This window comes from Myotis davidii, unplaced genomic scaffold (assembly GCF_000327345.1).
Source record: "Myotis davidii unplaced genomic scaffold, ASM32734v1 scaffold96, whole genome shotgun sequence".
NCBI classification, from domain to species: Eukaryota; Metazoa; Chordata; class Mammalia; order Chiroptera; family Vespertilionidae; genus Myotis; species Myotis davidii.
The window spans coordinates 5,094,581-5,107,958 of NW_006289416.1; the positions used below are offsets into that span (position 1 = coordinate 5,094,581).

At 36.9% G+C, this 13,378-nt stretch overlaps 1 protein-coding gene across 2 annotated transcripts in view; it reads left to right on the plus strand.

Annotated features, from left to right (window-relative positions):
* The first annotated feature begins 2,335 nt into the window (after positions 1–2,335).
* GREB1L (growth regulation by estrogen in breast cancer-like) overlaps positions 2,336–13,378 on the plus strand; it is a 130,570-nt gene continuing 119,527 nt past the window's right edge. For both annotated transcript variants that reach the window (XM_006761880.2, XM_006761881.2), the window contains exon 1: positions 2,336–2,435. The gene's annotated coding sequence lies outside the window, so the exon portion shown is untranslated. The remainder of the gene's footprint in view (positions 2,436–13,378) is intronic.

Genomic DNA, 13,378 nt, shown 5'->3' on the forward strand with positions numbered 1-13,378 from the left:
ATCACCATCGGACCAGCAGTGATTTCCAGAGCCTCTCTGGGCACCCGAGTCAGCAGGACTGACCCACTCCGCCTCAATTGACTATAGAGTGTCTCCATCCATAGCTGTGATTATTTGTTTCTCCATGTTGTTTCTTCCTGGGATTCTCCTTGGTTTCTTCACTTTTTATCCGAAAATAAAGAGCATTTTGTCTTCCAACTTACACCATTGGTCCACAGACCCCAGTTTCATTAGGAAGTTCCTTAACTTTTGCTTCTCAACAAAGATTTTCCCAGGTTAGGTAGTAGAATGAAAGGTTATAACAGAGAGTGAAGATCTTATTTCTGGATGAAATTTTGTTATTCTGAGTTAAGTCTTAAATCTATCTTATTAGAAAATTTAAAGTTTAAAAAATGCCAATAGTAAAGTCAAAATTTATTTAGTTATACAGAAGCATGTAAGAGTGAGCTAGGAATCCCAGTTTCTTTAGGTTGACTTATGTAATCGACCAAAAATAACTTCATAATTGTTTTCAAATCTAAACCAAAATTTTTGGATGTCACTCTGACCTAGAAATTTCTATTTAGGGATTTTCACAATTTGTGTAAGTAAACTCATGTTTAACCAACTTAATAGTCATTAGTTCTCTCGTGAGTTATAAATAAAGTTATGATTATAGTTTGGACCACTTCCCATATTCTTTTCTGTTACTGTAGAGAACATAGTGTAACTTAGCTTGAAAAACACAACATATAGCGTTTAATGGATGTAGGTTAGAATCTCAGCACTGCCAGCTTTGTCAAACAAATCACTCAAATTTCTGGAGTCTGTATTCTCATGTGTAATGAATACATTATGTATCTTGGAATGTTATTGTGAGGATTAAATGTAGTAAAGTGTATCAAAACTCCCAGTGTAGTTCTGAGGTGAAAATTTGGGTTAATTAATTAATTTATTAATTTATTGTTTTTTGTTGTTAAATCCTTATCTGAGGATATTTTTTCCATTGATCTTTTTATTTATTTATTTATTTTAAATATATTTTATTGATTTTTACAGAGAGGAAGGGAGAGAGATAGAGAGTTAGAAACATCGATGAGACAAAGGCCCGGGTCGGGGAGGAGCCTGCAACCAAGGTACATGCCCTTGACTGGAATCGAACCTGGGACCCTTGGGTCTACAGGCCAACGCTCTATCCACTCAGCTAAATCAGCTAGGGCAATTAGGCTTAATTTAAATGTTGGTTGCATCTAATTACAGGAAACCTTTCTCAACCTTAGACGAAGATAATATTTTGTAGGTCTGTTATTTTTATAATTTTTTCTTTGACTGACCTAAAACTACCACATTCCTATATAGAACTAGACCCTCAGACATTATAATCATTTCATTTTTATTCTCATTGCTTTCTTTTTCATCAATAAAGGATACTTTATTGATGAACCCAAGGGTAGCTTATCCCTTTGGCTTTTGCCTTACTAAGTGGTATGGGTTTATTTGATTGTATATCTATTTTTTGCTTCCTTTGAATGCTCCGAAGATCCTTGCCGATTCAGCTCATGCTCCCCACTCTCACCCGCAGGAGTTTATGATAGAGGAATATAATGTGGTCTCCACCACTACAACCCCTCACATGGCAGCACGATAGGAAAAAACATTGGTTCTGGAGTCAGAGAAATGCATTTGAGTAGTTGGCTTATGAGTACTTATGTGGGGGATAATCTAATTTTATTTTTTTTAAATAATTATACATAAATACCTGATGATCTAATGAAGACAGTTTCTTAATGTGTCAAAATGAGTTCTGTGTATCTTATTTGAATCCTTTGTTGCCTTCAGCTAATCTGCTTTAGGGTTCTGAAATCCAGGCATTTTACAATGCAGACTCCAGCAATGGCATTCACTTGGAATGCTGCCTTTTGTTTACCAGCTTTCCCAGACCCTCATGGCTTCCTTTGGTCATCTGGTGTCTTTACTAATGTGATTGGTACTCCTGGGCTCTGCAGGTAGCCATGGACCTTTATAAATGGGATTTACAATGGGACTCAACACCCTGGCTGCTAATGAAGGCAGCCACAAGGATTTTTTTTTTTTTCCAATCTGTTTTCCAAAAGAGTGAAGGGAAATGGTTTGCTGGCTTTGCTAATTCTCCTTGTTTTCCGTTACTTAATTTTTACAATTGACTTATTAACTGTGGTGCAAAAATACAAATATTTTTGTTTAGGGGTCGGAATGTTTCATCTGTGGCCCTTCCTGCCAATCGCTAGAATTGTTTATTATTGAACCTGGAAAGAACAAAGTAGTCTCTGTTTAAACTCAACCAATTTCACCTTCATCTGTTTCTGTCTTTCAGGAGATTTTTGACCAATTTGGTTATTTTAAAAAAAGAAAGTCCATTGACAGGGAGCCCTGGACTCTAGGACCAGCCCTGATACTTCATACTTCTAAAATCTTGAGTAAGTCACTTACACTCTTTGATTGCTCATCTGAAAAAAAAAAAAGTGTTACCAAGATACATCTGGGATCCAAGATGATGTTTCATATTCTCCCAGCTTTCTGCTCTTTTTACTACCAAAGTGAACTGTGGTGCCCTTTCATTTAATTTTTGGGTACACCTACCATGGAAAAACATACTTGCATCTGATAAAATGCTTTAACCAGCAGTCAGAGCAATAGTTAAATATAAAGTGTCTGCATCGTCAGTTTTGAAGTCCTCTGCTTTGTAAATTTTAACTCAGTTTTCTAGAGAAAGGATTTATTTACCCATTTTCTAATAGTGAAACATGGAGCCCATGTTTTAATTGCTCCTTATAAGGCAGTCATTCTCAGATGTGGTTTAAAGGTCTTCCAGAGGTCATGGATTCTTTGGGATTTAGAATGAGAAGGGACATCAGCAATTGTTGTGTCCAATCACTTGAGTTTTACTAACATGGACTCAAAAGGCCCAGAAATGCTTAGTAGCTCATGCATGGTAACAGAGCCCGTAGAGCTGCCAGGAAGGCCTCAACTCCCAAGACAAAATGGCATGTACAGGGGCGGTGCTGTTCTACCTACCTCTTAATGAAAAACAGGATGAAAGGTTAAAAGGAGGGACTGTTTATTCTAAACCTGAAAACTTAAAAATCACTGCTTGATGGTATTAAGTAGTTAATTTCTACATTTCAGCTTCCAGATTAAAGTCGATCCAATCCCACACATGTTTAATGAGGGCATAGTGTGCGCAAGACATTGAACTGACATGATGTTCCTGTAGGACTGTGCAGAGTCACAGTTTCTGCCCCTCAGAGACTTACAGATTCACTGAAGGCAAGTGTACAAATAGTGCCATGCATGTTGCTGGGAATAAAAATGGTTTTAAAAACACAGGTTTTTAAAAATCTCAAAGGACTTTTTGAGGACTTCCAAGTCCAAACGGAGATTGAGTTAAATAGAACCGGATAGTTCAAGTGTTCATTAGCAGGTCAAAGGTAAATTCAGAGTGCTTTGGGAACTTACAGGCAAGGCCTTAAGTCAGAATGGGAGAAAAGAACTGGTAAAATAATAAAATTTTGGCAAGGTTTCCTATTCTCGAGTTAGTGATTGTTACTGGAGAAAATCTCTCAGGCGTGCAGACTGATATTAGAAATGCGTTGTCCCTAACCCGAAATACAACCGAGTTGTATCTCTGACTGCTTTGGCTGAGTCCCTCGCCTTTATCTCTGATCAATTATTCCAAATATAACTCTGTTCTCTGCAAGCCTGTACCCACTGTGGGGTGCTCCTCTCACTTCTAGAAGCTCCTAAAGATTCCCAGTCATTACCTTGAATTCAGCTGACCTATAAGAACTAGTGATGCCAAGTGCTTTATCTCCAACCCTGCTTCCTCCTCAACTTCACATTCATCTATGAAATTACTGCTGGGTATGTCCATCTGGATATGTCTCAGTGTCTCAAAATCAGCATAACTACGGCCTGCATGCATTACCTTCCACTCAAAAACTTACCTTCCTCCAAGTGCCCTTAATTTGAGAAGGTGCCACTGTCCTCCTCAATGTGCATTTTAGAAAAACTTCCTGGCTGGAACATGCCAAATGCAGAAGGAATATCCAGTTAGGAGGCTGCAGCAATCCAAGCCACTGTACTCTTTGTCATAGGACTTAACACATCACACAAAGTTGCCTGAGAGGTAAAATAGCCAAGTAATTAAAAACATGCTTTGAAGTAAGATGATTCTGTGTCTGTTTCCTGGCACCACCATTTATCAGCTAGCCAGCCATGTGACCTTGAGCAAATTATTAAACTTTCTAAGACTGGGTTACCTCACCTGAAAAACCGGGGCAGTAATAATAAAATTGTCATAAGGTGTCCTGAAGCTTGAATAAGATTCATTTTGGCAATTCATATCCAAAAGTGTTACTTATTTTCTTTGTAAGCTTCATATCACGTATGAAGCTTCCAGCACTGGTATCCCTAACTAAGATCTTTGAGGGCAAAGACCATTTCTACCATTGTGTCTGCAGGAGGAGGCACAGAAGAGGCACTCAATAAATATTTGTTAAATGAATGATAAGGAAATGGCATGCTTGAATTGAAGGGCTAACAGGGGCGGGGTAGCGGGGAGAGGGGTGAGAAAAGCAATGCAAAGTAGAGACCTAGGCTTCATTGGGAATCCTTTGCCCATGTCATTTAGTCACCAATTTCTAATGATCCCCTTCCAGCTTGCCACCAGAGGAATCTATTCAAAGCTGAAATGGGAACATGTCATTCCTTTGCTCAATACCTTTCTGTGTGGCCCCTTTTTAATCTGTAGGATCCAGTCTCAACTCCTCACGCCTGGGCCTACATTTTCATCTTCCTTAATCCACTCCCTCGCTCACTAGTGGTAGTCTAAGAAGGCCAAATTGCTCTTGTCTTTTGAACATCCTGTGCTATTTCAGAGAGATGCTTGCTTGTTTTTTTTCAACACCCTTCTCTCCTGTATCAGTTAGGATTACATGTGTCTGCAAATGACAGGAAACACCAAACAGCAAGTTGGACATTTATTTCTTTCCCACAAAAACAAAGTTCGGAGGCTAATTTCTAAGGCCGATATAGCATCTCTGCTCTCATCAGGGATCCAGGCTCCTGCCTTGTAGCTCTGTCATCGACGTGCAGCTTCCGTCCTTTCCCCCTCGCCCTCCTTTACCCCCTGTAGGACCTTCTTCCATTAATCATCCCCTCTTTTCTGTACCATCCCTTTTCCTTGAGGAAAGAATCTTATCCTATAAGCATCCCTCCTTGTAATTACTCTTTTTCCTATAGCTACCAACTTATTTCCACCCTAGTTCACCACACTTTTGAAAGAGTGATTGCTATATGCCATGGCACATTTTCATCCTTGGTCCTATTTGACCTCTCTTACCTATTGAAACTGTTGACCACCTGCCATTTCTCCAAACTCTCTTGTCTCCTGACGTTCACAAACCTGTTGGTTTCTGGTTTCCTTCCTATTGCTCCTACTTCTCCATCTGGTTTGCTGGGTTTTCCGCCTCCTTTGCTTGACTCTCCAGTCTCGGTGTTTCTCAGGCTTCCCTGCTTGACCCTCTTACTCCAAATCCTTTGTCTACAGCAGCAATCTCTGGGTAACCTCACCACTACTGATATCAACTATCTGTGTGGCAGCCATCTGTCCCCAGGCTCTGTTTGTCCAGACCTACTCCTGAGCTGGAGTCCTGGATTTCTAACTGCCTACCAAAAGGGCTTCTTGTCTCCATTCCTTTCAACCCCGATGATGTGCATTCCCATCAGCTCTTCCTACACTCTTGCAGAAACCTTTGATCTGGTTTCTAATTCAATTTTCATAATACTCCCAGAGTTATCTTCTATTTTTAAAAAATCTGATTATGTTAGTTCACTTTTTTATTTTTTTAAAATATATTGTATTGATTTTTTACAGAGAGGAAGGGAGAGGGATAGAGAGTTAGAAACATTGATGAGAAACATCAATTCAGCTGCTTCCTGCACACTCCCCACTGGGGATGTGCCCGCAACCAAGGTACATGCCCTTGACCGGAATTGAACCTGGGACCCCTCAGTCTGCAGGCCAATGCTCTATCCACTGAGCCAAACCAACTGGGGCAATTCACTTTTTTAAATCTCCCATTGGCTTTCTCCCACTTTTAGCTATAAATTCAGATTTTTAATTTGGCATATAAGGTCCCTTACAGACTGGCTACAGCCTACCTTTTTATTCTCTTGCAACTCAACTCCCAGTATTTTTAAGATACACCATGCCTTTAACATTGTATTATAGGTGTGAGGTCTTCCCAGTTCTGTTTGATGTATCCTTTAAAGCCACCCAAATGTCATCTCTTCTCTTATATTTTCTTTATTTGTCCAGACAGGATTACTACTTTCTCTGTGCTTTTATAGTACTTTGTTCCTACTTCTAGTGAATATTTACACATTTAAAAAATGCATTTACCTCTAGATTGGGATCTCTTTGAGATAGGGACTGCCTTTATCATCCTTCCTAGCACAGTTCACAGTATTTTATGAAACCAGGAAATAAGGATAACTTTTACTCTAAGAATAATGAGTTTTGTTTTAACATATTGAGGTAGAGGGGACAGCAGCAACTCAGAGAAGACTTTATAGCCAAATGTATAGATGTAGGAGACATCAGCAAAGACAATAATAAGCAACTGATTGGATCCCATGTTTTCCAGGTAATGATTAAAGAAAGGTAGAATAGCTATAGAAAGTGGGAGAAGAGCTGGTAGTGGGAATTCTTGGATGGTGGAAGAAAATCCATTAACATCCCAGTTGGAAAAAACCTGTATTTGATATTTTTGACTAGGGTCATCTCCCCACTACCAGAAGTATGCAGCTCTTCCACTAACTGAAAGTCCAAAATCCAGAAAAAAGAATGCCTGAAAAGATGTTCTTTCTTTCTATTTCTTCTAGGATTAGAAACTACTTAATCAAAAACTTCCTCCTAGGCTTCTGTTGGCTACTTCAGACATACCTTGTCCATTCTCCTCCTCTAAAATCTTCTGTTTTTGTGGTGTGGTATGGTGGTGGTGGTGATAGTGGTATTTATGCCCTTTGCAAAAGCTGGAGTGGGTAGGATAGAGTGGAAATATCTATTTTGTTACCCTTACAAAATTATAAATAAGCTGAAAAAGCTTTAGAATCTTTCTTAAATTAGAAAAAAAAAATCTTTGAGGATTTATTTAGATAGATGTTTTCCGTTACCTCTCTCCCCCTCTATTACACTCCTTTGCTTTCTTAGTGCCTCTAGGAAATATAACACTGACTTGTGTAGATTTTTTAAACAGGTGAAGTGAGTTACATGTTTCCATGCAACTGCTTGACATTTAAAATTTTGATAAATTTAATTTTATGAAAATTGAAACTGCATGGAAAAATAAATCCATAAACAAAGTCAAAAGGCAAAATGGCAAACTAAGGGAAAATGTTACAATTCATATCATGCCCAAAGGACAACATTCCAAGAATATATAAAGAGCTCCTATAAATCAAGAATAAAACCAACAACCAGAGAATGAAATTTACATTAAGATGAATTGAAAAGATATTTAGTTTCATTCGTAATAAGAAAAATACAGATTAAAACTACAGTGAGGTATCATTTCTCATCTGTCAGATTGACAAAGATCCAAAAGTAGATGCTATTCTATATTGTTGAAGGTATAAGATACACAAATTGATCATGGGAGTGTACATTGGTTCAACCCTTAGTTCAGCCCTCACTTAGTGCCTCATAACCAGAATTCCCTCCAAACCAATTTTATGTGCCCTTGACATTTTACCGCTTGATGTAGACCTTAGGAAACTGTAATTGAAAATGTTTCTAATGTGTGGATAAAATGAAGACTGCGTTGGGTCTGCTAAAACAAAACAAAACAAAAACAAGGCAGTTTGGCAGTATCTCACAATACTGAAACTACATATTGTATATCCTTTGACCCATAAATTTCATTTTATGCATTAACCAACTAGTGCTAAGTTAGTATGTATTAATTAATGCAGGGTTTATTAGTACAATATTTTGAGTAATAACAAACATCAGAAACTAATTGTGCAACAACATTAAGGGACTAGTTTAAGATAATCATGGTATATACATGCCAGGGGATTTTGTGAAGCCACAAAAAACAACGAGAAAGATTTTTACTTGCTTATATAGAGAGCTCTCCAAAATATTTTTACCTTAAATAAGTAATGTCCAATAGAGTGAACATGTTTAACTTGTCTTTACTCAGATGTGCATCATATATATACACCAATAAAAGAGGTTTCCTGTGACAAGAGACTGTGGGACGACAGTTAAGGAAACACTTTTTACTCCTTTTTACTTTTTACTGCTAGATTTTTAATCTGGGAAATATATTATCTACTCAAAAAATAAAAGGAAGAGTTTTCTAATCCTTAAAATAAAAGTATTCTAAGTACCCATAGAGGCATGGTTTTCTAAACTGATTCAATATTGGTAGGTTTTACCTTGAAAATATTTGTGATATCATTATGTCTTAAGTGCCAGCTATATACTGAGACCTGTGCTAGGTGTTGTGGTGGTTAAAATAATAAAGATAAATGTGAGCAAAGTAAGAAACTGATGATGACTGGCTGAAACGTTAAGTGAGGAGTGGGACAGACAACTTGAACAAAGGCACAGAGATGGATGTGGGATTATTGATAGGGAACAGGAATAAAATCTAATTGATAGGAACAGCCTGGCTGGTGTGGCTCAATGGTTGAGTGTTGACCACTGCACCAAGAGGTTGCCGGTTCAGTTACCTGTTGATGTTTCTATCTCTCTCTCCTTCTCCCTCTCTCTAAAATAAAAATAAAAAAAATTTGTTTCATATTGCAGTATGATGGGAGATAAGTTTGAATAGGCACAGAAAGATGAATTTATGGATGTTTTAATAATGCTTCCCAAAATTCTGATATTTTGGGGAATTGTGTTATTTATTATTTTGTTTGAGAAATATATTTTTACAATGATTAGGTTTCTCTCTAAGAAATCTAGCATGTTTCTTTGCACGTGTACATTTTCACTTAAATCACCTAAAGTTGGGCAATTTAGAAAATGATGTTATTACATATATGTTATTAAGATGATTCCTGGGTCTTATTTTTGTTGTTGCTATTGTGAATGGAATCTCTTCCCCTCCCCCCCCCCCCCATTACCATAGTGTTTTCAATCTAGAAACATATCACTTTTTACCTCCCATTTTATGGGTAAGGGAACAGGTCCAGAGAAGATAGGTGATGAGTATGGTTACAGAGCAGATGAGTTGGTAACTGCAGATCTTGGACATCCAAATTTTATTGTGTTATCTTTTTTTTAATATATTTTATTGGATTTTTTACAGAGAGGAAGGGAGAGGGAGAGTCAGAAACATCGATCAGCTGCCTCCTGCACACCCCCTATCGGGGATGTGCCCGCAACCAAGGTACATGCCCTTGACCGAAATCGAACCCGGGACCCTTCAGTCCACAGGCCGGCGCTCTATCCACTGAGCCAAACCGATTAGGGCTTATTGTGTTATCTTAATAGAAAATCAAGGTGCTTACCCTGTCAAACTTTGTTAAGTATCACTTTCTTCGTATCAGATTTCAAAGGAGTAATACACATTTTATAGCACATCTTCAGTTTTTAACATTGTCATTTTGAAATATAGTGTTATGACTTGAGGAACTGCTTCTCATCTCCATTCAATTTTCTCAAGACCTGATTTCTACTAGACAGGAACTATTTCTTCTTTGAGGTCTAAATAGACCTAACAACCTATTGCACTGAGTAAATATTTAATGAAGATTGAATATTTCCTCTGTGGTTAATCAATTATTCTTGTTGATTCTCTGAGGAAAGCTTTCTTTTAAAATATAATATAGTAGGTTAAGAAATTTGTTTTCCTGAATATTGTAATTAGTGCCACACGTTGTTTCAGTGATATAAAAATTCATGTCCCTTAGGTTTTTTTCAGCTATTTTTCTTCATTTATGTAAAGAGTTTGAATTTTTATGTTATCTCCAATACAATTCTATTATTCCTCGACCTGGTAGCATGCAATAAAGTCATTTGCTGTGAAGGTTGCAGTTTTTTAGAATTTGTAGTATTTGGAACTCTGAAAATGGAAAATATTTGCTAATGAGGTATAAGAATCTTAGTGGTGCATTTTTTAATGGGAGGAATATAATTGTATTGGTAAACATCTCCAAAAATATAAGTAATTTTTGTAATTGGCAAAAATTTATATTTCTTGTACTTTTAACTATCAGCCATATATTTTACTCTTTTAAATTTTTCTTAACTGATATTAGGTTTAAATAAAGTGCATTTTTATTTATTGGCCTGTGGACTCTCTAATTTATGAAATTAGTGAAATATCTTGAAAAATATCAACTTGTGAACTGTAATCATTATAGTAGAATCATTTAGTGCAAGTTGCTAATGTGGCATTCAAGTGGAATTTATCAAGAATCAATTAGAAAAACAAACTCCTCATTTAAATGAAGTCAGAAAACAACAGGTAGAGAAAAGGATGCTTATATTTTTCATTATCTTTTTACACTAGGAAGTATATGAACATACTTTTGAAATTCATGCCTGGTGACAAAATATCCTTTCGTTTTTTAAGGAATAATTACGTTCGCCATGTTTCACATTTGATAATTTCTGGGAGCTATATTTCAATTTGAATAACTTGACATTGTTTGGTGTTTATTTTACTAGAGGAAAATTGTGTGAGTGTGTGTGATGACAGTTATAGTACACATTTGATAACAAGGGTATAATAAATCAGTTGAGTCACAGTGGTCTGATATCTGTTTTTAAGGTCTTTTTGACCCAGGAGTCTGTGACCTGTGAAATCTTCATTTTTTTGGATTTGTTAAGATATTTTACAATGCAAGGATTTAAACTTAGATGAACACCACTGTGGGAAGTTGCCCGATGTGGCCCCAAATGTAAAGGATATCAGGTATAAATTGGAAAACATTGAAGAAGTTCTGACAATTAACATGTGAGAAGAAAGAATCTAAAGTTAAGGAAGTTTCTTTTCTTCTTCAACTTGCATTAAAGAGAACCTGAAATCTAACCTGGTATTTTCAACGCTCTGATTACTCAGCAGTGAAAGCATTGCCAAGAAAATGTACCCAAATCTTGAGTTACAGATTGTTCTTGCATCTGATTGGAAGGGGCCTATGAGTTGTTTATAAGGTATTGCAGATCTAAAGCTGCACAAATGAAGGTTGAGACTTGGGGGAGGGTTTGAGTCAGTGAAGGGAAGCTTCCTAGACATTACAGCTCTGTCCAGAGGCCAAATGGGAGATAAATCACCGCTGGCCACCTCTCTTATTATTGAAATGGTTCAGCCCTGGGGTTTAATGAAGGACTTAGAGGTTTTTGAAGTGCAAATAGGATGGTGAAGGGTAAACCCTTTTAGGGTTTCATTTTGATGGATTTTTTTCCTGTGTGGATTTCTGGCACTGACTGTGATCTGGAAGGAACCCTTAAAAAGGAAAAGTTTTGTTTTGTTTTTGATCAATCAGGCAATAAGAACTCTCCACTGGGGTGTACTTTTCCTGCATGCATATTGATCCTATTGTGTTTAAAAGTAGGTCATTTAATTGGGTCTTTCTTGAGCCTTCTGTAATGTAACTGTCATTCCAAAGACACCACTCTTTCTTGCTATTAATGCCAAAGTTTGAGAGTGTTGAAGGATGTGGTACTTTTGGGTAGGAGTTTTGTGGGGTTACTTAGGGTCAGTGTGTTAAAGTTGTCTAAAGATCAAGTCCATATTAGAACAAGACCTTCATATATTGATAAACAGCCTGTAATTATTTAATCTTTTCCCCATTGAGTTATATAGTTGTACATATTTATTTAATTATTTTGTATGCTTTCTGTCTTGCCAGCATAAAATAAAAACCAAAAAAATTTTACATTGTGAAATATTTGTACCGTCTTATTTATTCAGATACACTAAAGTGTTTAGGGAAATAAGGAAGACATTTTAAAAAATGTTAAGAAAGAGATATGTTGACTTACCAAGTTGAAAATTTTTCTTTTACTCCACAGGTAATTCAAAGAACAGATAAGATATCTTTTAAAACAATTTTTAGTAAAATTGGGTTGGAGGGAGTCATTAGTGACTCCAAAAGAATTATAACTTAAAGGCTTTTTGTGCAAGAGTATTAAGTATTTGTCTTAAAGAAATGTCATTGTAAATCCTTCTATTTTGTTAGAAATATAATTAACAGAACTTTTTTTGAGCATTTGGCTCTTTATTTTATATTTAACAGATATTTGTATTACTTACCCTGTTTGAAAATGGTAACATTTAGCTGCATTAGAGATTTTCCTCTATGGTGCTTAATATCCTTTGGAAAAACGGGGTTGTTGATCTCCATAATTGACATTGATCACACAATATTCTTAATTGCTTTCCAAATCAGTTTTTGTTTTTCTGTTCTTCAAAAATTTTCCTTCACCGTATTTATCTAAATGTTACACTTAAAACTAAAATTAAGTGTTAGAGTTTACATTTTCCTAATGTTGAATGAAGACTTTAAATAAGATACTTAAAAAACAAAAGAACACTAGATAGCATCAGGCAGAGTCCTCTGCATCTACAGCATCCCTGTCATTCGTTTGTTGCTGGGAGATGTTAAAATGACCTTTCCTTTGTTAGAAAAGAGATCTGTAGTCCTTCCCAGAATCCTCTTGTTAACTGTCTTTTTAACCCAAGTTGGAGGCTGTGTAATGAATGAATGGTGAGCTTTTTTATGAGCTACACATACTGTTGACATTGTGTCCCACGTTGCTTTTTAATTTCTAATGTGTTTTTAATTTGCGAAGCATGCATATGCCTTTCAGAGCAGTAGAATTTGCCTTTCAGAGCAGCAGAATTGAGTCAGCATTTCTGAGTGACAGTATTGCTTGACGCAGACAAGCCCAGCCAGGCTTGAGAATGCTGTATCATAAGCCTTAGATTAACTGAAACACACATGTGGATTTCTCTTTGAATATTGTTGAAGAAAAGAAGATACTTGAGAAAGGCTCCCCCCTACCCCCCCCCCCCCAAGAACTTCTCTTGCCTCTTAGCAAGTGAATTGCCCCAATATAAAAGCATTGGGGGGGAAAGTGAGCCGCAGAGTGAAAAGGCAATCCACAAATAATCACTCTTTTCTGCCTTTGATTGTGTCAGATTTTTTTGGTGTGTGGCAATTGTTTTCTTTTTCGCTTAGAAGAGGTTTATGGTCCAATGTCTGTCAAGTCAGCCCCTGTCTTGAGGTTGCAGTTGTATTTCTCTCCGGAGTTCCTAGAGGTGATGTTATCTTTTGTTCACTCAGCAGTGTGGTGGTTCCTGAGAGCATCTGTCACTTTAGGCATTACAAGATGGAT